At 44.1% G+C, this 27,785-nt stretch overlaps 1 long non-coding RNA gene across 1 annotated transcript; it reads right to left on the bottom strand.

Annotated features, from left to right (window-relative positions):
• Positions 1-9,047: 9,047 nt before the first annotated feature.
• LOC310677370 lies at positions 9,048-11,785 on the bottom strand. Its single transcript, XR_014511135.1, has 2 exons — positions 11,684-11,785; positions 9,048-9,295 (listed from the first exon to the last, which is right to left on the bottom strand). It is a non-coding gene; the product is annotated as an uncharacterized lncRNA (long non-coding RNA).
• Between the last annotated feature and the right edge of the window lie 16,000 nt (positions 11,786-27,785).

Below are 27,785 nucleotides of genomic sequence, written 5' to 3'. Positions count from 1 at the left end.
CCAGTTGGTTGTAGTAAAACTGGTAAGCCAGGGTTTCCCAAACTTGGGTCTCTGGCCATTTTTGGACTACAGTGGTACCTTGGTTCTTGAATGGCTCAGGTCCCAAACAAATCGGCCCCCACACACCGCAAACCCAGAAGTAAGTTTTCCGGTTTGTGAACGGTTTTTGGAAGCTCCTGCTTGAGTGCAGTAAGCTCTTGCAGCCAATCGGAAGCCGCACCTTTGTTTTCAAATGGTTTCAGGAGTCTCTAGCTTATTTTACTGTTGCAATAGAGTTGTCATCAAAACGAAGACCAAAACCTCTGGGTATCTAGACTTGAAACCTTAACACCGCAAGGCCTCAGCCTGGAAGATAAGCCTTTGGCTTTATCCAGCAGAGTTCTTTTTATGTTCTTATCATCCCTGTGTTTCCATATACATTGATATCTCATTCACACATTACATCATGAGTATACACTCTCAGGTGTATCTCTAAAATCCCAGTAAGTCCTTCAACTATCACAGTAGTAGGATCTGACAAATGCAACTTCCCGTTATTCCCCAAACAACCTGTAATAAGTCCTTTGCAAACTACCAGTGCAGACCGCTCGTATTCTGTGCTCCAATCTTCTGTAGGTTCCCTGACAGATTAATTTACTAAAACACTGCCATTTTTCAGCCATATGACCCTTGGGTTCCACAGCTCCGAGGGCCTTCTGGTGGTTCCCTCCCTACAAGAAGTGAGGTTACAGGGAACCAGGTAGAGGGTCTTCTCTGTAGTAGCACCTGCCCTATGGAACACCCTCCCATTAGATGTCAAGGAAATAAACAACCATCTGACTTTTAGAAGACATCTGAAGGCAGTCCTGTTTAGGGAAGTTTTTAATGTTTGATGCTATATTGTGTTTTTAATATTTGGTTGGGAGCCGCCCAGAGTGGCTGGGGAAACCCAGCCAGATGGGCGGGGTATGTATAAATAAATAAATAAATAAATAAATAAATAAATAAATAAATAAATATTATTAGCACCCGGGGCTCAGATGATACTCTTCCAGGGGGCAGTAAATCAAGAGAGCAGCTTAGAATTCACTGTTAGCTTAATGAATTACAAGTGGAACCCAAAATGATTTTTAAAAATATGCCTCACTTTCTTTCCCTCGATCCAGGAGCACAGCCAGAAATCAAATCCTCTGTGGTGCTTTTCATTTGTCGTACTTGTTGAACTTCCCACCAGTCCGTTAATAGCATCTTTCATTGTCACTGATTTGGGAGGGGGGTGTCTTCCTTCAAGATTAGTGCCACCTTTCCAGGGCGGCAGACTAATTAGCAACGTTGGCACCTCCAAAGATGTGAAATTTGTCCTTCCCAATAACGTCTTTATAGCTGGGTTTTGCCTGGGTTACCGCAGCAGATGTCACATTAATGCTCCAAAATCCGAAGTCCATTTTTATCAACATCTTTGACGGAGCCCTGGGGGTTTTCGCTGATGGAGTGCGAGCTAGAATTGGCCTCGTTTTTTAACTTTGGCGATTAAGAATTCATTTGATGATACTTACTGTATGTTCGCTCTGCCCTCAAGATAGCTGTCAGCACTCCTTTAATTAAGACTAACTTACTGACTTCGGGCTGCGTTTCAAAGCACATTCTGGAAACAAAAAGACGCCTAGTTTCCCAGGACCTGCTAGTGCTACCGAGTCGATTTGCCACTGTCACCGGGCCACAAAGGGGCTATGGCAGACCTGCATGAACCTTTTACCATGCCGTTTAATGAGGGCTCCGTGCTCAGCTGAGCTTGTCTCAATCCGAGCGTGTGCAAAAAAACGGCCGTAGAAACCGGGAAGGTTATCAGAAATTGATTGTCAGAAATCACTGTGCAACTCACTGTCTGAACAAGGCTTGGGAGGAGGATTGAGGGATAAAGCTCGATAAAGAAGAAACTTTCTACCCTCTCTCGAGTTATCCTTTGGAGAGAGTTAAAAGAAAGACCTAAGAAGAGGCTAAGACATAGGAAAAGGCTGGATTTGGTACACTCTCCAAGAAACTCAGAGGGCATCAAGGAAGCTGCTTTCGGTTACCAGCAGCACCCCAAGTGTGTTAGAAAGGTGGCAAAGGGAGCAGGTGGCACTGTCGTCTAAACCACAGAGCCTCTTGGGCTTGCTGATCAGAAGGTTGGCTGTTTGAATCCCCGTGACAGGGTGAGCTCCCATTGCTCTGTCCCAGCTCCTGCCAAACTAGCAGTTTGAAAGCACACCCGTGCAAGTAGATAAATAGGTACCGCTGCGGTGGGAAGGTAAACAGCATTTCCATGCGCTTTGGTTTCCATCATGGTGTTCTGTTGCACCAGAAGCAGTTTAGTCATGCTGGCCACATGACCCGGAAAGCTGTCTGCGGACAAACATTGTCTCCCTCGGCCTGAAAGCGAGACGAGCGCCGCAACCCCATAGTCGCCTTTGACTGGACTCAACTTGTCCAGGCGTCCTTTACCTTTACCGTACCTAGATAGGTGGTGAATGGAGATGTTCTGCTCTTTCAGCTATAGCACATGTGAGATGTGATCTCTTTTCTACCTGCCATTTTCAAATGCAGTATGTTGTGAATTATTTTATTTGCTTTAAATAATAATACGCAGGGAAGGAAGTCTGTCATTTCAGGTTTTTTATGGCATTTCTCTACTGTTGGCTTCCATGGATGTCATTTGCGGCTTTCGGTGGTGCGGTTTTTTCCCACTTTAAATGGTGTGCTTTTCTACATTGTGTTTGTAAGATAAACTTACCTTATGAAGACTTGGCTCTAACAGGAAGCATAAAATGCTCCCTCTTCCAAATAAATACATAAATAAATAAATATTGTGCACATGTCTCCATCAGATGTTGCTGGACTACAACTCCCATCATCCCTTGCTGGATGGGGGTGATGGGAGTTGGAATCCAACCTCATCAAAAGGACCACAGGTTCTGCACATCTCTTCATTACAGCATTGTATTAATTGCCTAATAAAAGAAGTAAATGCCATCAACCACTCCAGTACATTTTCCAAGTTTTATTTGAAGTTTGGCAAAGTAGATTAGAGACATTTGTATTCATTAAGGATAACTTTTAAAAAATACTGTTCCTTTGGAACTCAGGCACTTTATTTATAAAGTCTGGACTTTATAGGCAGCATAAGAACCATAAACAGAACAATAAAATGTTGAGGGGGCGGGAGTCACTTTTGTACGTCACACTCTACAAAGGAAAAAGGAAAAAGAAAACCCACAATGTTGTTTCATAAATTCCTGTTTTAGCAGATGGCTAAAGGAAAACGCAGCACCGAGAGCACAGTGGATGATGACTGTGGAATGAGACTGCCGTATCTGGAACAACCAGCTCCAGTATCTAGTATAATGCTTTGAAAACACTCATGGATTTCAGAGCTCAAGTTCAGAAGGAAGAATCCAGGCCACAATTTTCTAGATGGTTCCATAGCAGCCAAATTGTGGAGACTGGTATTTCTCTTTCATTGATGTTCCCAAGGCAAAATGAATACCCTTCCATTCCTCAAGGTGATTTAACTTCTAGAGCCGTGGTTCCCAACATGGGGCACACACCCCATGGGGGGCAATTTGATTTTTAAGGGGGGCAATTCAAGAATAAGTTTGTAATAATAGTAATAATAATATTTTTATTATTTATACCCTGCCCATCTGGCTGGGTTTCCCCAGCCACTCTGGGTGGCTCTCAACAGAATTAAAAGCACAATAAAACATCAAACATTAATAACTTCCCTAAACAGGGCTGCCTTCAGCCGTCTTCCAAAAGTCAGATAGTTGTTTATTTCCTTGGCATCTGATGGAAGGGTGCTCCACAGGGCGGGCGCCACCACCGAGAAGGCCCTCTGCCTGGATCCCTGTAACCTTACTTCTCGCAGGGAGAGAACCACCAGAAGGTCCTCAGAGGTGGACCTCAGTGTCCAGGCTGAACAATGGGGGTGGAGATGCTCCTTCAGATATACAGGGCCGAGGCCGTTTAGGGCTTTAAAGGTCAGCACCAACACTTTGAATTGTGCTCGGAAACGTTCTGGGAGCCAATGTAGGTCTTTCAGGACCAGTGTTATATGGTCTTGGTGGCCGCTCCCAGTCACCAGTCTAGCTGCCGCATTCTGGATTAGTTGCAGTTTCCAGGTCACCTTCAAAGACTAAGTTAATGGCCTTTTAGACTTCCTCCAAGTGAATAGTTCACTTCTTGAAAAATAAGAATTATATGTCACGGGGGGGGGGTCAGGATTTTAGACATGCTTAGGTGGGGCATGGCCAAAGAAAGGTTGGGAATCACTGCGCTAGAGTATCTGGCAGGACTGAAATACCCCTATAGATTTCCAGACTGAAAGGGCTATGGGGATGTAGAGGGTTTCCTTTTTGAATATGAGCACACTTATTCTCCCCTTCATACATAACTTTCTGCTTGCCGTTAGATTGTCTGATTTCCAATTTATTGCAGACATTATATGCTTTGAAATAATTAAAGTCCCATTGAGGAATTTCCCCCACATGTACTATGTATTTTTAGTACTTCTCCCTGCATAAGCTGGAGCCACGAAGGAGTGGACATTCTTCCTCCTGCCAGCAAATGTCACTTACATGAATCAAAGACCGGTACATTCCTTATGTGAAAGCTCTACCAACTCTTATGGTCACTTGTATAACATGGTGCTACTGAAGTAGAGGGAATTCGCCTCGGAGGTGCCACTATATGCTAACCAGCCCGCAAAACCAAGGAGCCAACCCTGAATGCAGCAATAGCAAGTGGAACAGATTGGGAGGCCACTGGGCCAAATCGGAATCAGGATGGATTGAGCAGCATCAGCATCTAATTGAGCATTTGTGACTTGGGCTCACCAAGAGGTATGGAGAAGAGGCCATAAGCCAGGGCCCAAATGGTCTAAAGTTGATGTAGTATTTCAGCCATTGTCAGGCTTTGGGGAATCGGCTCCTTCCCCCCGAGGCAGTAAATAAGAGATCAAATGAAAGGACCGCCTTACCAGTTAGAATCTTTAATAATCACAGTGAGAGAACACATTTCCTAGAAATGGTGGTGCTCCCAATTAAGGGACACCCCCCTCCGTTCTTATTAATCTACGTCACTCCTACGTCTTGTAATCTGACCTTGCACCCTATGTGCTTTCTGTTCTGACATTTTCTGAGCTCTCCGTGACTTTAGAGAGGGGGGAGGATGCTATCCAGAGACTGTGAATCTGTTAACTCTCTCTCTTCTAGTGTTTCATCTGCTAGCTGTTCCCCATCCGGTATTTCCCAGCTTTTGCCTTCTGAACGATGCCCCTCTGCAAACCACTGTTCCAAATCTATACTGTCCTCCTGTTTCTGGGAAGATTCAGGAACAGGGAGAGGGGGTGGCTCCCACCATTCTTCCTCAATGCAGCCCTCCTTAGCACGGTCCCTGACAGACACTCAGGTCTAGAACATGGACCGGAAGAACTCTAAGGTCTAAACCACTATGGTGGTGCAAGGCATCCCAATTTTGTTTCAGTGGTCCTGGTGAGGCCGTAAGCCAACTCAATCTCAAAACAGAATTGTGGGCCTTGCCCATTTCTAATGTTTAATTAGGAGTTTAAACGCTATTTGAAAAGGTGGTATTTATTGAATATGCAAGAGACTCTTCCCTCTTGTGTCTTCTTCTACACACACAAACACTGCAAGGTTTTAAACCTGAATTAATTCTGATTGATAGCAAGGAGGAGGGGAGGAGGCACACAGGCAGAGACTCTTACCTGCACGATCTCCTTCTCCTCCCCTCACCCCTTCACCTTTGGCCTAACCTGACCTTGGGTGAACGATGGTCTCCTCAACTCTGTCCAGACAAAATCCTGGATCAGCCCAAATTGGCCCAGTTTGGTTTGGGATCCAGGATTTGTCTGGACTAGATAAACAGTCCTAGAAATGACACATCATCATCATCATCATCTGTTAAATTTGTTTGTCACTTTATTTTGCCCAAGGCGACCCAAAGTGATATGCAATCAAGCCCTGCACAATATTTAGTTAAAGTAGGCACATGACTGGGTCACATTGTGCTGGCAAGTTTCCCTGCATCCTCTAAGTGGCAGTCAGTCAAGTGGCGTGGGTCTGGGGAAACTTGGAGCGTACCGATGCACCATGCAGAATTTTTAACTGAATGTTGCATGTGGGTCTTCAGCTTAACTTTCAATAAGCAGCATTTGTTACAATAAATGAAAATGTTCCCGCAATATGTTCCCTGTTTTATTCGCTTGACCATAGAAGCTCTTTCCCCCACCTTCCTGCCAGCAATTAAAAACAGCAGAAACAACACAACCCAGCAATCACATCTTCACACTAATTAAGCAATGGGTGTAATGTATTTTTAAGGCCAAGATCATCCTTGGCAGAGGAAAACTATTTTACCCTGAAGTCTTTCCAAAGTAGACTTCTTAATGCCAGCTCCTACAGTGGTTCCCAGAGAGCTGCTGTTTCAGGTCAAACATATGCCAACTTAATGGTCCTTGAATTTTATTTTTCTCTCCCTGCAAGGTACCCATTCATCCAAGGAGCAATTTCTTTAAATGAGGCATCTTAATCTGAATTGCCAGTTACTACCTGTGGTGTCAACTTTTACCCCCATCACCTATGGGAAATGAAAGGCAGATTCAACAGCTCTGGTAAAGTTTTGTTTGGGGGTTGTTGTTGTTTTGCTCGCTGAAATTCCAAGCAAAAAAGTTTGGGATCCAAATGTGCAAGATGGCTGTCAGGATTCGAACCATGCAAATGTGTGTTTCCGAAACGCAAATGTGCGTTTCCGAAAAGCTCCACTCTCATTTTAGAAGCTAAGCAGGATTAGAGCCAAAGGGCACTACGGAAAGATGACTAAGAGAGGCGGGGAGAGTTCCTACTGTTTGAAAGCACACAGTAATTTCTTGGCAGGATTTATGAGAAAAATATACTATGTTTGTACTAGTCCATTGTCATGCTGGTGATGGACTGTGCATGTTCCAGGGTGAGGGAAGCACTCAAGACCGGCAGGATTGAAGGAGAGGAGCAACGGAACAGCATGGGTGAATGAGCAGAGGCAGGGGTGGACTTGGGTACTATGGCACCTGGGCAAGGCCAAAATTTGGTGCCACCCCTCACCCTCACCCTGCCTTCCCAAAGGCAGCTAAGGAGGCACTCAGCTTTGGGCTGGCATCAGGTGATCGGAGCATATCACATCAGTTGCCCGGCTGCCATTGCATTTCCTGACCCCATTCAAAGTTCTAAGTGACCGACTCTGGGGTTGTGGCGCTCATCTCGTTTTATTGGCCGAGGGAGCCGGCGTTTGTCCGCAGACAGCTTCCAGGTCATGTGGCCAGCATGACTAAGCCGCTTCTGGCGAACCAGAGCAGCACACGGAAACGCTGTTTACCTTCCCACTGGAGTGGTACCTATTTATCTACTTGCACTTTGTGCTTTCGAACTGCTAGGTTGGCAGTGTTGGGATACTGTCAGGGAGACAGGCACGAGCAGGGACTGAGCAATGGGAGCTCACCCCATCGTAGGGATTCGAACCGCCGACCTTCTGATCGGCAAGTCCTAACCCACAGCACCACCTGTGTCCCTCATTCAAAGTTCTAGTTATAACCTTTAGACCTTTGAAAGGTTTGGTACCTGGCTGCTATAAGGATTGTCTGCACCCATACCATCCTACCCATGTCAGTACGTTTCCGAGCACAATTCAAAGTGTTGGTGCTGACCTTCAAAGCCCTAAACTGCCTCGGTCCAGTATATCTGAAGGAGTGTCTCCACCCCCATCATTCTGCCTGGACATTGAGGTCCAGGTCCGAGGACCTTCTGGCAGTTCCCTCACTGCGAGAGGCCAAGTTACAGGGAACCAGGCAGAGAGCCTTCTCGGTAGTGGCGCCTGCCCTGTGGAACGCCCTCCCATCAGATGTCAAAGCTATAAACAACTACCTGACATTCAGAAGACATCTGAAGGCAGCCCTGTTCAGGGAAGTTTTTAATATGTGACATTTTAGTGTATTTTCCATCTTTGTTGGAAGCCGCCCAGAGTGGCTGGGGAAACCCAGCCAGATGGGCGGGGTACAAATAAATTATTATTATTATTATTATTATTATTATTATTATTATTATTATGTCCCAAGATCTGTGTCAGAGCTTTTGCTTAAGTATCCACCAGGGCGGATGACCAGGGCTGCATTTACACTGCTATTAAAAGAACACTGAAAATGCTCTAGAAAAGAACCATTCTAAAGTTCACAATGGAAAATTTCATAGAATTATGATTTCAGCTCTACAGCGCCCTCTGGTGTCACAGGGTTCTAACACATTTATAATGTTTTCTTTTTACTAATGTAGCTGAGGCCCAGGTAAGCTAGCACTGCTAAGGGCCTTCTCAGCAGTGGCCCCACAATTGTGAAACTCATTTCTTATTGAGATTCTGCAGGCCTTGCCCCTGTCAAGAGGGCTATCAAGAGTTGAAGACCTATTTTCTTGATGGCTGTTGAGGGTTATGTTTATTTGAATGAATGTTTTATTGTTATAGGTTGAAATCTCGTTTTGGTTTTAAGTGTTTTAAGCCATTTTGTGTAGCTTTCCTGAAAGCAAGGTTTGTGTCTACCAATAAATAAATAAGGATCACAAAATAGCGTGCTCTGCACACTTTTGCAAGCACTATCTAACTGCTAAGTACTGTGTAACTATACAAGTGGATCGTCCCTGAGCAATTAAGATAAACTTACTGTAGTTCTCTTAACTTCCCCCGAAATTCCTGCAGTGTGTTGCTCAAGGAGCAGGCCCTCCTAATGTACTCAGAATTGAGCTTTAGGCAAAATTTGGTCATGACTGTAATATTATTTCCCCTCCCAAGTCAAGTCTAGCCAAGGAATGTACAAAGCGAGAGCAAGCGCTTTGTGCTTAGCTCGACGGAGACAAGAACAAACGGTGTGTTCGGCCACATATTAAAATTAAAGCAACGATAATCTAATTTGCTTAAGGAATTTCCATTAGTATTCACCTGGTGGCTAGCAGCTTTAATCTCCTGCCATTAGTGAAAATAGGAGCTCATTAAATAGCAATTATTCCTTTAATAAGGATAGGAGTCTGTGTAGAAACATTGCTGTTATCACTTCCCGCGTAATTGTTCTCAGTGGCCACCATTAATAGAGTGTCACTATGACACAGCCCATCCTCTTGTGTTCAGCTATCATCATCACCAACAGGTACCAGAAAGAGAGAAAAGTGCAGCGTACATTATTTCTGGATTTCCTCTGCGGAGTGCTGTAGAAACTCCTCAACGGTAACTGTTTTATCAACTGTTTTATAATGAGATAGATATAGATAGATAGATAGATAGATAGATGATAGATAGATAGATAGATAGATAGATAGATAGACTTCTTGCAAGCATTTAGGGATTTGCTTTAACTACACAATAGTAATTTTGACATGGTCCCTTGGAGAATCAGTTGCTTTGGTTTATTTGGGAGAAGAGTTGGCGGAAGAAGATTGGAAAAAGTTTAAAGACTATTTACAGAAATACTGTAAAATTAATGAATGTTAGAAAAATGTTGGAATGAAGTTATATGGCTTTAGTAGAAATGTTATAAGGAACTAAGTATAATTAGGTTATTAGAGCATTAAAGGGAAAAATAAGGTTAGAAAGAGTTGAGATAATTACAGGATAGAAAACAGAGAAAGATGGAAAGGAATTGCTGAAACAATTACTAGAAGTGGAATACAAAAAGGGAGGTGTGAGGAGGTCGTGGAAATTAGTGAAAGAAAGACAAAATATTGAAACTGGATTGTGTTTTAAATGGGTTTTGTTTTGTTTTGTTTTGTTGGTTGTATGTTAGTGCTTTGTAGTGTTTTTTCTCTTTTTTTTGTATTGTATTGTATTTTTGTATGTTTTTTCTTTTTTGGTTTTTTTGTAATTTGTGTTCAATTTGTTGGAAAACTAATAAATATTATTATTAATATATATATATATATATATTGTTTGAAGTTGGAACCACTTAAACACGGGAGCATGGTGAGAGAAGAAATGACAGTCCATCACACAGGACATATACCCATTTCTAAGCTTTATGTCTTCACTAGACAGTATTCTAGATCTGTTGTACCAAATCACAGTTCTCCTGAATGATATCATAGCTTTGCTTACAAACGTCAGTTGCAGAAAAGGTGCAACCTTCCCTTTTTGTTAAAATCAATATCCACCACACTGTGCTTACTGATGCTGTGCTGTGTCTAATAATCATTTGTTACGATGAAAACATAACCCATCGCTGCCAAATGCACTCTATTTTATTATTTATCTACGTGCCTAGCTGTGAATACTCCCACCATCTCTTAAAAGGAGCATTTGTCATTAAATATTCCAATTTGCTCAGCACCCAAAAGCAGTGGGCTTAGCTCTATTCAGGCATTTGTTGTGTGTACAGCAGAGCTAATGTTGACTTGAAATGAGGGCCAGAATTTTAGCCCCACCCACTGCATCTTTGCATCTGCTTTCTTGAACTATCACACACTATGTAAGGTAAAGGTAAAAGGTAGAGGACCCCTGTATGGTTAAGTCCAGTCAAAGGTGACTATGGGGTTGCAGCGCTCATCTCGCTTTCAGGCCAAGGGGACTGGCATTTGTCCACTGACAGCTTTCCAGGTCATGTGGCCACCATGACTAAACCACTTCTGGTGCAATGGAACACTGTGAAGGAAACCAGAGCGCACAGAAATGCTGCTTACCTTCCCGCTTCAGCTGTACTTATTTATTTATTTGCACTGGTGTGATTTTGAACTGCTAGGCTGGCATTAGCTGGGACATATCAACAGGCGCTTACCCTGTTGCACAGATTCAAACTGCCAACCTTCTGATTGGCAAGCCCAAGAGGCTCAGTGGTTGAGAGCACAGTGCCACCTGCTCAAAACTCAGAGGATGAGCCCCAGCCTGCAAGCAGGAGTGCCTTATTACAGACTATCATGCATAAAGCACAGTTCTCCAATGAAACAGATGTGATATCAGAAGTGGATCAAAAAGCAAAGGCCTGCGCCCAAGTCCACATGCAATTACCCTGCAAACAAGAAGCAGGTGAACAGGACTCAAATAAACCCGGTGCGGAAACTGAGTTGAAAAAGTGGAATCTGCCTGACGCAGTACCATATCTTTTTTCTTTCTCTTAATTTTCTATTGTGGGTGATAGCCATCACACTGAAAGTGGAGCCTGTCTTAACTCTAAATGGCAAGAAATTGTTTTATTGACGCCCCCCCCCCCTTATTAATATAATCAGGCAAAGTGTGTATCACAGAGGAAGGTCTGTTAACTATGGGGGGTTTTGCCCATAAAGAGTTAATGTAATATTAAGTTACTGGTTCCTAACAGATCTCTAGCCTGCACTCTTTAACTATAATAGGGTATCCTTTTCAATATGAATTGGTTAGCCATGGTCAATATTTTAGCTTCCTCAAGAGAAATCTGCTAATTTCCCCATTGTGCCGCATTTGGCATTGGCAGATGAATTTTCATTGGCATAAAGATTTTAATTTAGCTAATCATTTAAAAATATGACATGCATTTGGCATGATCCAGCCAAGGTTATGCAGTTTTCAGTCCTGTTGAATGCAATGAGAAATTTTCCAACGTGTGCTTAACTCTCCTATCACCCATGTTGTAGTCACAATAATTTTAGATTAGATTACTTCTTACCTCTGTGAAATACATGCAGGGAAGAAAGGTTAAAAATCAGAGGCATCCATTTTTTCACACTCTGTTTCTACGTCCATATTACCATCCACCATGGAAAGAGATTTTCCCCCCTGCACCCCGGAATGAGCAAGTAAATGGAATTAAGATCAGAAGCATATTGACTCAAAGGATCCTATAGGACATGTAATGACAATCTAATCCAGAGCTTTCCAAACTTTTCAAGTTAGTGACACACTTTTTTGGACATGCATCATTTTGCAACACAGTAATTCAGTTCTGCATCATTTTGTGACACAGCATTCAATTTTACTAGGGAACCGGGTTTAAACTAACCCTTTCCAGCCCCAGGAAGAGCGCAGGGAGCATTTGTGCGACACACCTACACACTGCAGCCGACACACCAATGTGTCGTGGGTTTGGAATGTGATCAGAGTTTGGAAAGCTCTGATCTAATCTTCCACCCGAGCAACACCGGCCCTTTACTGGCTCCTAATTTCCCAGTAGTGATGTATGGAAGTGAGAGCTGGACCATAAAGAAAGCTGATCGCCAAAGAATTGATGCTTTTGAATTATGGTGCTGGAGGAGACTCTTGAGAGTCCCATGGACTGCAAGAAGATCAAACCTATCCATTCTTAAGGAAATCAGCCCTGAGTGCTCACTGGAAGGACAGATCCTGAAGCTGAGACTCCAATACTTTGGCCACCTCATGAGAAGAAAAGACTCCTTGGAAAAGACCCTGATGTTGGGAAAGATGGAGGGCACAAGGAGAAGGGGATGACAGAGGACAAGATGGTTGGATAGTGTTCTCGAAGCTACCAGCATGAGTTTGACCAAACTGCGGGAGGCAGTGGAAGACAGGAGTGCCTGGCATGCTCTGGTCCATGGGGTCACGAAGAGTCAGACGCGACTAAACAACTAAACAACAACAACAACAGCAGATCAGATGCTTAAATTATCTGTGTCTTTCCTCACCTATTCATTTAAATGCAAAATGATGTAGGAGGTGTTCCAGGAGATCCCATTCCAAGAGGTGTATCCCCATCCCACCCAGTGTTCAGAAGCCAGACTCTCCCAGCGCCCAAGATTTGTCTCCCACCCCTACCATTTCCTCTCAAGTCTATTAATAAGAGGTAGCTTGTTGGGCAAACAAGCTACTGATCCACCTATAGCTTGCTGCTGTTCCCTGCCTCACATCTTCCACCCTGGAGGCAGGCATTGAAAATGAGGACTCCCTTTGACTTGGGGTGTCATGCCTGTCTACGCCTGCTCACTTGCAGTCTACTGCTTTGACTGTCTAACTGTGCTCAGATCCGGCCGACTCTGCAAGTCGTTGCCCTGATATAGCTGAGGTGTTGCCAACGTCCACGTACCAGCCTCCCTTCTATCAACTTATTTTGGTGCCAGAGTTTCCTGGGGAACGTATAGCACATTGTCGCATCAGGGGTGCTTAGAAGCCAACTCTCCCCTGTGTCTTCAGCTGCTGCTTCTTTGGCCACAACTATCTGTCTATCTATTACACCGCTGCTCTTCCCTATTAAATGAGTTCTCTGGATGGGTCACCAAACAACAGGGATCAACGTGCACACAGAGTGTTGCTGCCCACCTCAATGAGAGATAGAAAGGGAGCCAGAGAGATTTCTTTTGTGCACACATATACTTACCTCTATTAGGAAGTGCTGATGTACACATGATCCTCCTTCTGCCTGCCTCGATGCAGGGACTTGACTAATTAGGAATGGTGGGAGAGCTCCCCTCTTTTCTGAAGCTTCCCAAGGGCAGGAGGACAGTATTGATTTAGAAAAGTGGTTTGCAGAAGGGCAAAGTCTAGAGGAGAAAAGCTGGGAAATACTGGGTGAGGAGCAGCTAGAAGAGCATACACCAGGAGAGAGACAGCTGGCTGATTCAGTGTAGCATCCCTGAAGCCCCCCCCCCCTTTGCCTAAGACTAGATGAGCTTGGGAAATGATGGAACAGAAACCGCAATGGCAACAAGCTCAGATTACCCAACGTAGGAGTGACATAGATTAATGGGGATGAAGGGGGTGAACCTTTACTGGGAGCAACGCCATATTTTAGCGTGCTATGCTTTCCTTTCTCTCTCGCTGTGATTATTAAAGATCTTACCCAGTAAGAACGCTCCTTCCATTTGATCTGCTTAATTACTGCCACCGGGGGAGAGATCCAATTCTCTGAAGCTTGAAACTAGGATAGAGAGAGAAGGCTGTGTCCCAGCATGCTTCTGCTGCTCATTTCAGAGAGAGAAAGATACTGGCCATTGTGGGCTAATGTTGATGCTGCCAGCACCAAAGAGAAGGACTAGTCATTGTGACCTTGTACTGATGCTCAAAGAGAAAGACTGGCCATTGTGACCCCATGCTGCCATGGTAATGTTGCTTGCCTGAAGGAGCATGGCTGCTTGAGGGAGAGAGACTGGCCATTGTGACCTTATGCTCTTTGGCTCTTTTGCCATCTTCCACAAGGCTCATCCTTACAGAGAATGGAAGCCACAAGGTAGAAAGTCTGAGGCCTGTCTCAGACTTTTTTTCTCTATAAATGTAACTGTAACCACAAGATAAAGCCAGCCTTCAGGATACTACTGTGAACTGAATGCAAGTAACTTTACCATTAATTTTAAAGAAGACTGTCATGTTGTTGTTGTTGTTGTTGTTTTAAGAGGGAACTAAAGGGGAGATTTTGCAGGAAAAGCCAGAGTGGATTGCTTAACTTAAATGATTCTAACGAACTTGCTTCCAGCAGCGTGCAAGGGAATGTGCTCTGCTACTTGCTCACTAATGTGAGTGTGGAAGGTTAATATTTAATTAATATAGCCTCTCCTACTTTCTTCAACATTCCCACACCTCCTTTCCAAAGCCCAGGAAGCTTCTATCCAGCTTAGGAAGGAAGGCACAATGCTCATGTGTGCGACATTCCTCTTCCCCGCATTGCCCTCGCAAGCTGGCATCTCTGGCTGTAACTGTTCCCCTACAAAAAGTTTCACCGCATGCCACTGGCATTCACCAAGTCATACACCCACAGAGGGCTGAGAGAGGTTAGGAACTTGGTCATTCCACTGATAGTGACCACGTATGTATCTTCAATGAACCCTTCCACACATGTGGAAATCAATGGTCCTTGAGAATGTCAGCCAAAGAATAGATGATGCCATTGATCTTTCAGCACTCCGTGTCTCTTGCATTCACTATCAAAACAGGCTTGAAAACCCAAATTTCCAATTGACTTAATGAATTTAAAACATAATTGGAAAAGAGGGTAGATAGCATTCTTGAAATAACCAAGACTTCAAAGGAGTCCTGTAAATTTCAACATGAAAGAGAATTAACATCCTGAAACAAGAAGCAGAAAATGGGGAGGTGTAGGGGCCTTTTTATGCCTTCCTCATGCTTTGCCAGTCTTCTACCAGTGCTGAGATTTAAGAATTAAAGCTTTCTTAAGGTATAAATAAGAAACTGGCATGTTTAGCCTTGCTATTTTATCGAGGTTGCCCTCATTTGCTTGTTTATAAGACATTGTGGCTGTTTCTTCTCTGCTGTGGCATCCTTCCTCAATAAATTTTACCAGATCTGGGTGCTTTAAAATGTAGACACTTCCTGTCAGTAACACTTGAGAGGTCTGCTATTAACTATTTTTGGTAGCATTTCCGAGCAAGGATTTTTAATAAGGTGAAGGAAAAAGCTGCTATCCCTCACCCAGAGCATCAAAGTAATGATGAGGCATTTGGTAAACAAAACTGGAATTCTATTTAAATACCGTTGATGAAGGTTATGGATTAATGGTTACTCTGATAAGCCCCTGAGGTGGCAGTTTGGGGAGCTGGATGGTGGCAGCTCAGAGGCTCGATCTTTCTTCCCTTCAAGGCAAGCTCTGCTGTGTAGAAAGCTTTGCACTGCATTGTCACTCTTCCATGGCTTCTCTTCGACGCGGAGCCATTGAGATTTAGATGCAGGAAGCATTTTGTAGGGCCAATGTTCTGGTTCTTTCCCAGTCCCTCCTGGACAACTGACATACACATTTTGCCTGAGGAGGAACTCCCAGATTTGCTTTGCATTTTGCAGGGTGAGGGAGAAATGGGGTGGGAGGGGATGGGAATTAAAATCTGGAGATCCGGGGAGACAGATGAACCATGCTTATTTCAATATTTTCAAATTGAACGCTGCTGTGGCAATGACAAAAATTATGGTCCAATCAAAAGCCTAACTAAATGTGAGCACTTGATGTATCAGAGTAATAACAAAGGAGCAATAGGACAGATTTATCAAATACTTTTCTTTGATAATATAAAAATAATGTCATTTCAGAACAAGCGGGAAAGAGATTTAAGGGCTCTGTGCCACAATATATTGGGCAATGGATATGAAAAAACACCCTTTTTAGTACCTTGCAATTGGCAAACTTGAAAGAAACCCTGTTTAAAATGTCCTGTGGTTGATATGTGATACCACATAAATTGGGAATTATAGAACTTGGATTATGACACGTCCTAGAGATGTTTGAAATGTTACGTTGATCAAGTTTATATATTTTGGAGATGTGAAATTATTATTTTCTTTGGGGGGGGGACTTTATGTCATTGTATTTTGAGCAGATGACTGAACAGAAGATTCCAGAAGGTCCAGTGTTGCTCTTTTATAGTCCAGATTTACAGTGTGCATCCCTACTCAGACCAATGGCGGACTTGGGTATTATGGTGCGAGGTCAAATTTGTTGCCCCTCAGTACAAAGGCTGGTAAGGAGGTACCTGTCTTTGGAAAGGAGATGCAAGAATTCTGGCAGGGTCCTAGAGCCCACCCACATCCTTTCCAAAGCTTGGAAAGTGCTAACAAGGCTTTGGGAATGAGGTGGGAGGCTCTAGGACCCTGTCAGAGCCTCATGTCTCCTGCCCAAGCCCAGCTCCCAGGGCCTATTCACTACCTGCACAGCCCTAAATCTGCCCCATTAAGTTCAATGAAACTTAGTCCCATGTAAATGTGTATCGCACCCAAGACAGCCTGACAAAAAGTTGATTCAGGAAAAAAGATTGGCCACACACACACACACACAAACACATTCTTTTTAGCAAACATGAATATGCATTTGCTATCTACTCTTGCCCTTTAATAATAATAATTCTATTTGTATGCTGCCCATCTGACTGTGGAGGCTTCCAGCAAAATATTAAAAAAAACTTCAAACATTAAAAACATTGTTGACACGTTGTTCTCCCTCTGCAGTCGGAGGCATTGTGCCTCTGAATACCCAATGCCAGGAATTGAGAGTGGGGACTGGGCTGTCACATTCTGACTGGCCACTGTGAGAGCTGAATATTGGACGAGGTGGACCTTTGGCCTGGTCCGCCATTGCTCTGCTTATGTGTCTGAAGCTAGCCTAATATCCCAAAGCAGTGGTACCTATTTATCTGCTTGCACTTGCGTGCTTTCGAACTGCTAGGTTGGCAGGAGCTGGGACAGAGCAACAGGAGCTCACTCCATTGTGGGGATTTGAACCGTCAAGCTTCTGATCAGCAAGCAGCATTTCCATGCGCTGTGGCTTTCATGACGATGTCCAATTGCGCCAGAAGCCCAGAAAGCTGCCTGTGGACAAATCCCGGCTCCCTCGGCCTGAAAGTGAGATAAATGCCGTACCCCATGGTCGCCTTTGACTGGACTCAACCATCCAAGAGTCCTTTACCTTACCTTTACCTAACATCCTGTGTAATTCTGGTTGTTGTTGTTGTTGTTGTTGTTGTTGTTGTTGTTGTTGTTGTTTAACTAGGACATATGGTGAAGTAGGATGACTAAGGTGCAAATTCCAATCTCTGAAAATTCTGCTTGGGAGTTGTCCATCTCTTAATAAGTCAAGTGGTGCCATTTGTGACAACAGCAAAAGCAGAGGTGTAGCATGGGGGGCCAGAAGGCCCATGGCCCCAGGCATACATTTTTGAAGGGGCACAGACAGATGCCCCCACAACAGGCAGTGTCAGGGACTGGGCAGAGGAGTGGTGGAGACTGCCTCCCCATCCTGACTCTTCCAGGGAGGAGGAAGAGGAAAACAGTATAGATTTACAACAGGGATTTGAGGGAGGCCACAGCTCAGAGGCAGATGAGGGGGAAAGTTGGGAAATCATGGGAGAACCAGAACAACAACTGGCTGACAGGTTGTCATAAGAAAGCATTCCAGACCCTCCATCTCCCAGAACCCAGCGAGTCTTAAAAGTAGGAGAGCAAAGAGCTCAAAGATACAGGGCATGTAGCAGCACCTGTAGAGGAGATGATATGATGACAAATGAGGAAATGGGAAAGACGGTGTGTGGAGATCCACTCAGGACAATGCCACTATCCAAGAGGTTGGGTCCTATAGCCTCTCTGTGTAAAGTTTGAAATAAAACAGGATGGTAAGGAACTTTTCCTTGTCGTTATACTTTCTTGGGCAACTAGCCGGGAGCCACTGACAGCATCCTGACAGGCACAGAGCCCTGGCAGCTGAGGTGTGGCAGCAGGTGAGTTGTTTTGGTGGCAGGTGGATGGAGGCAGTGGGCAAAGAGCCTGTTGGAGGCGGGCTCCGTTCAACCTCCATGCAGACTCAGCTCATGACCCCCTGGTGCAACCCTCACCCCAGCTGCCCAGTCCACCAGGGAGTGCAACACTTGTCCTACCCCGGACATGTGCAACCCATGTTATGCCACTGGGCAAGAGGGAATGTCCAAAGGGTAATTTTCAAGGATGGCTAACAGATTAGCCCCTTCTCGGTTTGCTTGTCAACATTGTTTATCAGAGGGACTTTAAGGCAGAGGGAGTGTCCTAGGATGTTGCTTCAAAGTGCTCTTCAAAGCAACCATGATCATAAATTGGCTTTGTCTGCACCAGCAACTTGCCCTCCTCCCCAAACCTCACTTAAAGAGATGTACACATTTTGAATGTGTAAAAAAGCATGGCGCTTCTTTACGTGGACATGCTGAAAATTGGCACCTATTATGTGGGACAATGGGACGCGGGTGGCGCTGTGGGTTAAACCACAGAGCCTAGGACTTGCCGATCGCATGGTCGGCGGTTCGAATCCCTGCGGCGGGGTGCGCTCCTGTTGCTCGGTCCCAGCGCCTGCCAACCTAGCAGTTCTAAAGCACTCCTGGACGCAAGTAGATAAATAGGGACCGCTTACTAGCAGAAAGGTAAACGGCATTTCCGTGTGTGGCTCTGGCTCTCCAGAGCAGCTTCGTCACACTGGCCACGTGACCCGGAAGTGTCTGTGGACAGCGCTGGCTCCCAACCTCTAGAGTGATATGAGCGCACAACCCTAGAGTCTGTCAAGACTGGCCCGTACGGGCAGGGGTACCTTTATGTGGGACAATGGAGACAAATGACTTTTGAGAATTTCCTTTTATACCAGGCCCAGCTCCTGAGCAGACTGAAGCAGAGTGGCAGGAAAATGAAAACAATTTGTATTCAACAGTAACTGGTTGTTTTGTCACTCAAGCCTCACCCAGAACAATTTTACAGTGATAAAATGGTAATATGTCCTACTTTCTAATCCAGCCCTCTATTTCTGGTGTGGGGAAGCTTTGGGCCTCCATATGCTGCTGAACTACAACTCCCAAATTCTACTTTGGCAACATACGGAGGGCCAAAGGGTATCCACGCCTGCTCTGGAATAAAAACTGAAGAGAAGAACTGCTCATTTACAGAAACTGCACCTCAATAAATCATTGTAAAATAATATTGTCACTTCATAACAATCATTAACTTAAAAAAATAGAATAAGTATCAGGTCATTGAAATATTGTTTTTTTTTCCCCTAGCTGTAATAAGTTAATGTTTTTTGTTTTGTTTTTTCAAATCACGGCCATTATTTGCCAGTTGACCAAATATATTTAACCGGTCAAATACCAGTTAACTACTTGTTGTGAGTCTTTTTCTTGTAGTATCTTCATGTGACAGATTAATGGGAGATAAAGCACTATACTGCTCCTAGTAAACTGCATCTTGTCACATGTTGTTGTTGTTGTTGTTTAGTCGTTTAGTCGTGTCCGACTCTTCGTGACCCCATGGACCAGAGCACGCCAGGCACTTCTGTCTTCCACTGCCTCCCACAGTTTGGTCAAACTCATGCTGTTAGCTTTGAGAACACTATCCAGCCATCTCATCCTCTGTCGTCCCCTTTTCCTTGTGCCCTCCATCTTTCCCAACATCAGGGTCTTTTCCATGGAGTCTTCTCTTCTCATGAGGTGGCCAAAGCATTGGAGCCTCAGCTTCAAGATTTGTCCTTCCAGTGAGCACTCAGGGCTGATTTCCTTAAGAATGGATAGGATCTTATCACATACCCTCCAACATTTCTCTGATGAAACTAGGGATGTCCTATTCCATTATTATTATTATTATTATTATTATTATTATTATTATTATTCCCCACCCATCTGATTGGGTTGCCCCAGCCACTCTGGGAGGCTTCCAACTTATATAAAAACATAATAAAACATCAATCATAAAAAATCCCTTATGCATGGCTGCCTTCAGATGTCTTCTAAAGGGTATACAGTTACTTACCTCTTCGGCTTGGAGGTTGCATGACTCAAAACACTCCAACGAAAGCAGGGACGTACTACCATACCCTCCAATATTTATCTGATGAAAATAAGGATGTCCTAAGGAAAAACGGGACATTCTGGGATCAAACCACAAACCGGGATGAATTCTGTAAATGTGGGACTGTCCCTGGAAAACAGGGACACATGGAGGGTCTGCTATCATCCTATCATTCAGGTGGGATGGCCAGAGGGAGAGGAGAAGAAGAAGAGGAGGAGGAGGAGGAGGAGGAGGAGGAGGAGGAGGAGGAGGAGGCTGCCTCACCTCAAGCCATTAAGGCTTTAAAAGTTCATTTTGACCTTCCCTGCCCACTTGACTTTCCAACAGCATCACATTGGAAAATACGATTCAGTCGCAGAACAAGGAGAACTACAGAGGTATGAGGAATAATTTTAGAGTAATAACATAATAGTGTTCCATCTTTTGATGTAGCTTTGCTGTCATTTTTAAACTTTGATTATGCTTTTTCTTGCTTTTAAAATATCTCAATTTCACTTGGCAAGCAGAATCTGATAACTTGATTTTCCGCCGTCTTGGATCTATAACTTAATTCTGTCACTGCATGCTGGTGCCTGCCTGTGCTCATCTGTTCAATTGCTTCTTGGTATGCAGTCCTAAGTGCAGGCAGAGAATAAAGTGTGACATAGGCAGGGAAGCTTGTGGTTGAATACAAGAACCGAAATGTAGCTTAACACAGAGACTTGGGGTCCTTTGATTCAAGCACTGCTTTCGCCCTCCCCAAATGGTTAAAATCTGCTTGGGATGCACTAGATTTAGAAATCAAGTGCAGAAGAACCTTCCAAGCAGATCTGAGAAAATTGGCAGGCTCCTATGGGAAGCAATGATCCTTTCATGACCCTGGAGTCAAATTATTAAGGCTTTAAAAGTAATAATCAGAACTTAGAATTGTGCACCAAAACTGAGAGTCTGTCGCACCAGGAAGCTCCAGGCACACCCTGCTAATAGATAAAGCAGATAAAACTTTTATTTCTGCGTAATCAGACAAATAGGTTGTCCATTCAGACAGCATGTATGACTTTGTGCATGATCTCCTGGTCACCTTTCCCCCATTACAATGATATGCTCTCTTTCTTGCGTGATCTCTCTCTCTCTCTATATATACAAAATAACATATACATTTGGCAACTAGCAAGGAACAAACATCCAGATAACACATCTCAAGTAAACAACAGAAGGAGAAAAGTGTGTTTTGCCTTTCCCCAATGATGTGCTGCAAATGGAAGGATGGGCTTTGAGGGGGATTGCAAGTGGAAGGGAGAAAATGCAAATAGAGGAGGAAAAAGTAATACGGAGCTCATAAAACAGCCGCGCCGCAGACTTGAATTTTGGAACTGCTTTGCCTAAAATTTCATGCATTTGTCACTACAGGCATGCTTTGCATATTTTTCTCCTTTGAGTCATCTGTCAGACCATGGATTTGCTGCCAAGACAGCAGCACTGTGCTCTAAATCTTGGCAGGACTTTACAAGAAAAGCCAAGCGCTCTAGCTTCCTAGGGCATTTTCTGGCCTACAAGTCATGATGAAAGGGGAAAGGTGGTTTGGGTTAGGAAAGGCAACCCACGACCTGCTAGCTTCTTTTTTGACTGCTACACAGGGATGCTGGATTGCATGGCTTTGCGGCTGGTACCTGAACCTCCAAAAGAGAAGCACATTATTGTTGACAGAGGCAGAAGGAGTTTGCTTGGCTGAGTCGCATCAGCCATTGGAAGGCCCCAATGAAAGCAGGAATCATTCTTATTTAAAAGTACGGTTGATGGAAACTTATGCAAAGGCTACATGGAGCATGGCAGCTTTGCTTGGCACAATCTAGCCAATTCCATGCACTTTTATACTGCAGTTCTATACTTGGAAAGCCACTTCCGAGCTGGAGAGGAGGTGGGGTTGTGGGATTCATGCCCCCCCCCCCTGCATGACTGAGGGAATCCTTGGCCACGTCATCCCCCTTGCCAGCCAATTGGCTGGCTTGGGAGGCGTGGTCCACGCTATTTAGGGCTGGCACGGCCAAGGATCTTCCTCTTTCAGCGCCTCAGCTGCTCCATTCCCCCCCTACTCCACCCTTTAGGTCTGGCTTTCTGACTTTGCTATGGACCTCAGTTGGTCGCAGTTAAGGGGCCTGGTAGGAATTTTTTCCACTTGGCAAATTGGCTCCAGCCACTTGGTTTTTCACCTACCTCATAGCAAATCGTCATAACTTCCTTGGCATTGGCAGCTAGGCATTGGTAAGGGTATTGTTATGTAGATGAGGGGGGGGGAGGAAGCACCATCACCTCCCCCATATCAAAGGGTAGTCTGGTAAAGGATTCCGGGGTGTGTGGCCCTGTCCGAAGCCTATGGAGGTGTGGGCCTAAGGCACACCCCCGAGCGGTGACCCTGGGGGAGCTCCTAGTTGATGTGCATCAGCAGGACTCCCCCTACTGGTGGTTAACCCTTCCCGGTCTTCAAGCAATCACGCTGAAGCCGGATAGTCGGTAGGACCAATGCCTAAGCCAATACCGCTCATTCATAGCTGTCAAGCATCCCTTATTTGAAGGGACAGTCCCTTATTCCAGCGCTATGTCCCGCTGCTGTCCCTTATTGATGGATGTCCCTTAAATGCCCCTTAAATGATGTCCCTTAAATGTCAAAGGAAGCAGCTCCTCTCCCTCCCTCCCTGCCGACCAGGGAGGAGGGAGGCTCCAACTGTGTTGCTTGGCTGTGTTGCTCACCCAATAAGAAGTCTAAGAACGACTGGGGGGTGAAGCTTGCATGCCTTGTGCTGATCAAATCGGCTGCGTTGCCTGGGGACTCGCCTTTGCTCAGTGCTTCCCACCGGAGAGGTGACAGTGGTTTTCCTTGAGGCTTCATTTGGCTGCTGGCTGGGCTTTCTGCCTTTGGCTCAGAGGGGCTCAGAAGTTGAACATACCTGTGCTGAGTGCTCGGATCGGAATCGGATGGATACGTCATCGACAGCCCACTCACCCTTGCCGGCGAAAAGGTCTGTCTGGAGCGGGGCCACATGGTGGGGGGAAAGGAAAGGAGATCTCGGACTTCCGGAGGCGGCGCGACCGGTAATGGCTGCCTTCTCCGAGTAAGGAGAAGGGAGCTCCGCTGTAAACGGGTCGTCCGCTACGGCGAAGCGGAGACCCATTCAGGAAAACCACAGGTGGCAGAAGCCTGTGGTCTCGGGACCCGGCGGGCGCCAGAAGCAGCCCCCAAAACGCTGAAGGGACCCCGTAAGGGGCTCCGGATCGCGGAGGGGGTAGCGGCGCTGTGGGTCGTTGCGCAAACAGCGAAGTGAAGCCGCGTTGCTGTGGCCGGTCAGCGCTGTCCTTTCTTCCTGCAACTTTTCTGAACTTTGGAAACTACAACCCGTGAGTAAATTTGGACATTGAAAACTTTCTGAAACTTTTGTCAACTTTCTGAAACTTTTTGAGAACTTTCTGAAACTTTTAAAACTTTTTTAAAAAAAAGTTGAAATCTGGCTGAAAACGGAGTGAGGATAAGCAGGAAGCCCATCTCCCGCTATACTGAACTTTAAGCAAAGAGCAGGAGGAGTGGAGACAAAAAGTTATGCGTTAACTAAATGCTGGCACCCTGTTAAAGCAGTTTTCTGAGTGAAAGACTTTGAGCTATTGACTTTTGCTGGTCATATTGGGGGTGCATTGATATCCTTCTTCTGTGGCACCAGTGGATTACAAAATAAATAAGAATCTCTGGTGCTGGAGCTGCCTGGATGAACACCAGTTTGCAACTTTGGATACATTGAATTCAGGTTTTGAAACATTCTGAGCTGGAACTGGATACTTTGAAACTGTTGCAGTCAAGGCACTGTAAGAAACACTGTTTTGCTTTAAGTTTTACTCTGCTAAAAATAATACATTGTGGAGGCGATGGACATGGATTTAAATTTATAAGTTTAACTTGGATTTGATCTTTTCCCTGAAGACGTATTGGATTTGATCTTTTCCCTGAAGACGTATTAAGCTCCCTCTAGAGGATTTTGGATTTACAGCAGTGACTTTGTTTTACTTTCCCTTTCCCGGCCTCTGTTTGACTATTGTATCTGGGACTCTGCTTTCTCATGGGAACAACTTGGATTGACCTTGGATTACAGATAACTTTGGAATGAGTGGCGCAAGGAGAAGAGGAAGGACCAAACAAACAACTCTAACTTTATCTGCAGCCTCACAGCGTAGATCTTCTGTGCCGGCCTTGCCTTCCACTTTGCCTCCAGACATAGAGGCGGCCTCCCTAATACAGGCAGGGGAGGGTGAGACAGAGGAGCTGCACCTGGGAGATATGGCTTCAGGGACAAGTAGCTCTGTCTTGGAGAAAATTTTGGAGAAACTGGAGGCTCTGGACAAGAAGGCTGATTTGCATACAGCTAAAATTGAACAGAACACAGAAAGCTTGAATAAGCTGACTGGACAAGTTGCACAGAATGCCCAGTCTATTGGAGAATTAAAGGAGGCTGTAGGTGAAAATCGTAAACTGGCTGAAGATACTAGTCAAAGACTGGAAGAACTTGAGAAAGAAGTAAGACCACTCAGCAAACAAGTTGGAGAACATCAGACTTACTTTTCGATGACAGAACTGCGAAACAGGGAGACCAACTTGAGGATACGGTCAATACCAGAGGTGGAAGAAGATAATTTTATTGAATTTCTAACTAAGGAATTTGCCAAGTTTTGGAAGTTAGAGGAAAAAGACTTTAAAATCGTATCTGCTTTCAGGCTTGGCAGAGTCAGAAGGACAGAGAAGCCCAGAGATTGTTTGATAACACTGAGATCAAAGGAGGAAAGGGACAAGATTTTGGGCCTGCACTACGAAAAGTCACTAGGCATTTTGGGCAAGAAAATTGAAATCTACAAGGACATTCCTAAGCAGTTGCTGGACCTTAGATCTAACTACACGGAATTGGCAAGACTGTTGAGAAGCAACGCAATTATCTTCAGGTGGGAGTTTCCACAAGGATTATCCTTTACCTACAGAGGGAGAAAGATCAAAATCAAAACAGTGGAAGATAGAGACAAGTTTTTGGGAGCACACGGAGAAGACCTCCACAAAGGACTTGGATTGCCAGCGCCAGAACTTCCAGGGGAGCCCGCCCCCTCGGATCCTCAAGGACCGGAGAACAAGGTACCACCCCAGAAAGAATAACCAGACCTATCCAGGATGTCTCTGCAGCTTTTGAGCTGGAACATAAATGGCTGTAACAGTCCTGAAAAAAGGTCTAAAATTTTTCATATTTTAAAAAAGGAACAATTGGACATTATATGCTTACAAGAAACACATGTGATTAGGCTCCATAGAAAGGTGTTAATAAATAAAAGGCTTGGTCAAGAATTTATATCATCGGATACAGTTAAAAAGAGAGGTGTAGTGATCTATGCAAAAGAGAGCCTTTCACCAAAATTTCTTTTTAAAGATGAAAGTGGAAGAATCCTCGCAATAGAAGTACAGTATCAAGGAGAAAAAATTTTGATATTAGGAATTTATGCTCCAAATGAAGGTAAATCGGATTTTTATAAGAAGTTGCACGAGACCATGCTGGATTATCTGGATTACAACAACGTCATCATGATGGGGGACATGAACGGGGTCGCATCAACAAATATGGATAAGTCACAGAACCAGAACATTACTAAAGAGGGAAGACTACCTAAGACCTTTTTTGAAATGACTGACAATATGGACTGGGTTGACATCTGGAGAGTTAGAAACCCCTTGGGAAGAGAAGGAACATTCTTTTCTGAAGCTCAACTGACTTGGACACGAATCGACCAAATATGGATAACTAGAAGTCTGGCACCTAAGGTGAGGAAGGTGAAAATCTGCCCTAAAACATGCTCCGACCATAACGCCTTGAGAATGGATATGACATTGATCCCAACCGGCTCCTTTAGATGGAAGATGAATGATGGCCTGTTTAGAGACCAAAGAATTGTAAAGAAGGCCCAAAAAACTTTAAAGGACTATTTTGAGATTAATTTGAACACTACGGTGGAAAAAAGAACTATCTGGGATGCAAGTAAAGCTGTGATGAGAGGGTTCTTGATTCAACAGAATTCTTTAAAGAAAAGACTGCAAAATGAAAAGAAAGATAAAATTCTGGAAAGTATCAAAGAGTTGGAGAAGAAGTTAAGATCTAACCCGAAGTCCCAACCGATTCTGAGAGAAATTAAACTTTATCAGGCACAATATTCCAAACTGATAAATCAGGAAATAGAATGGAAGATTAAAATAATGAAACAAAAAACTTTTGAATCGGCAAATAAATGTGGGAAACTGCTAGCCTGGCAGTTGAAAAGGAGACAAAGATTAAATACAGTAACAAACTTAGAGGTTGAAGGAAGGAACATTCAGAACCCGGGAGAGATTAGAAAGTGCTTCCAGAGGTATTTTAAAAAGTTATACACTCAAGGGCCACAAGATGAAATAGAGATTACACAATTTTTGGAGAGAAATGGATTAGTAAAGCTGTCAGAAGAAAATAGAATAATTTTGAATGGCAAAATAACACGACAAGAGATTGAACAGGCCATCCAGAGTCTGAAACAGGGCAAATCACCAGGGCCAGATGGACTGACCTCTAACTACTATAAGACATTGAAGGATTATTTGATACAACCTTTGTTGGAGGTCAGTAATGAAATAATGGAGGGGAAGAAGGCGCCTGAATCGTGGAAAGAAGCATTTATCACATTGATTCCAAAGTCAGAAACTGAAAAGACACAACTCAAGAACTACCGTCCCATCTCCCTTTTAAATGTGGATTACAAAATATTTGCAGATGTTTTGGCACGAAGATTTAAGAAAGTTTTAAGTGAGATAATCCATAAAGACCAGGCAGGCTTTCTCCCGGGCAGACATATGTTTACTAACACGAGGAACATTATAGACATATTGGAACTTTTACAAACAAACATAAACACTAAAGCAGTTTTAATTTTTATAGACGCGGAGAAAGCCTTCGACAACATATCTTGGAAATTTATGAAGGGGAATTTAAAAGAAATGGGAGTGGGACGGGGGTTTGAGAACGGGATTGAGGCAATATATTCAGAACAAAAGGCTAAACTGATAGTTAACAATGTGGTTACAGAAGAGTTTAAAATTGAAAAAGGTACACGACAAGGCTGCCCGATTTCCCCATTACTGTTTATTTCGGTTCTGGAAGTGCTCCTGAATATGATTAGGGGGGACCGGTTGGTGGAAGGGATTCAGGTCGGAGCGAAACAATATAAACTTAAAGCTTTTGCAGATGACCTAGTTCTGACATTACAGGAGCCGGAGTCTAGTTTGAAAAGAGTACTACAACTGATTCAAAACTTTGGTCGAGTGGCAGGATTTAAGTTAAACAAGCAAAAAACTAAAGTTTTGGGGAAAAACTTGACAGATACTGAGTTGGAACAGCTTCAGAAAGAGACAGAACTAAATGTGGTTAAAAAAGTTAAATACCTAGGGGTAAACATAACAGCAAAAAATCTGAGTTTATTTAAAGATAATTATGAAAAATGCTGGTCAG

Source organism: Podarcis tiliguerta (genome assembly GCF_965153285.1).
Source record: "Podarcis tiliguerta genome assembly, chromosome: 5".
NCBI lineage: Eukaryota > Metazoa > Chordata > Lepidosauria > Squamata > Lacertidae > Podarcis > Podarcis tiliguerta.
This window is presented reverse-complemented; position numbering and strand designations above follow the sequence as displayed.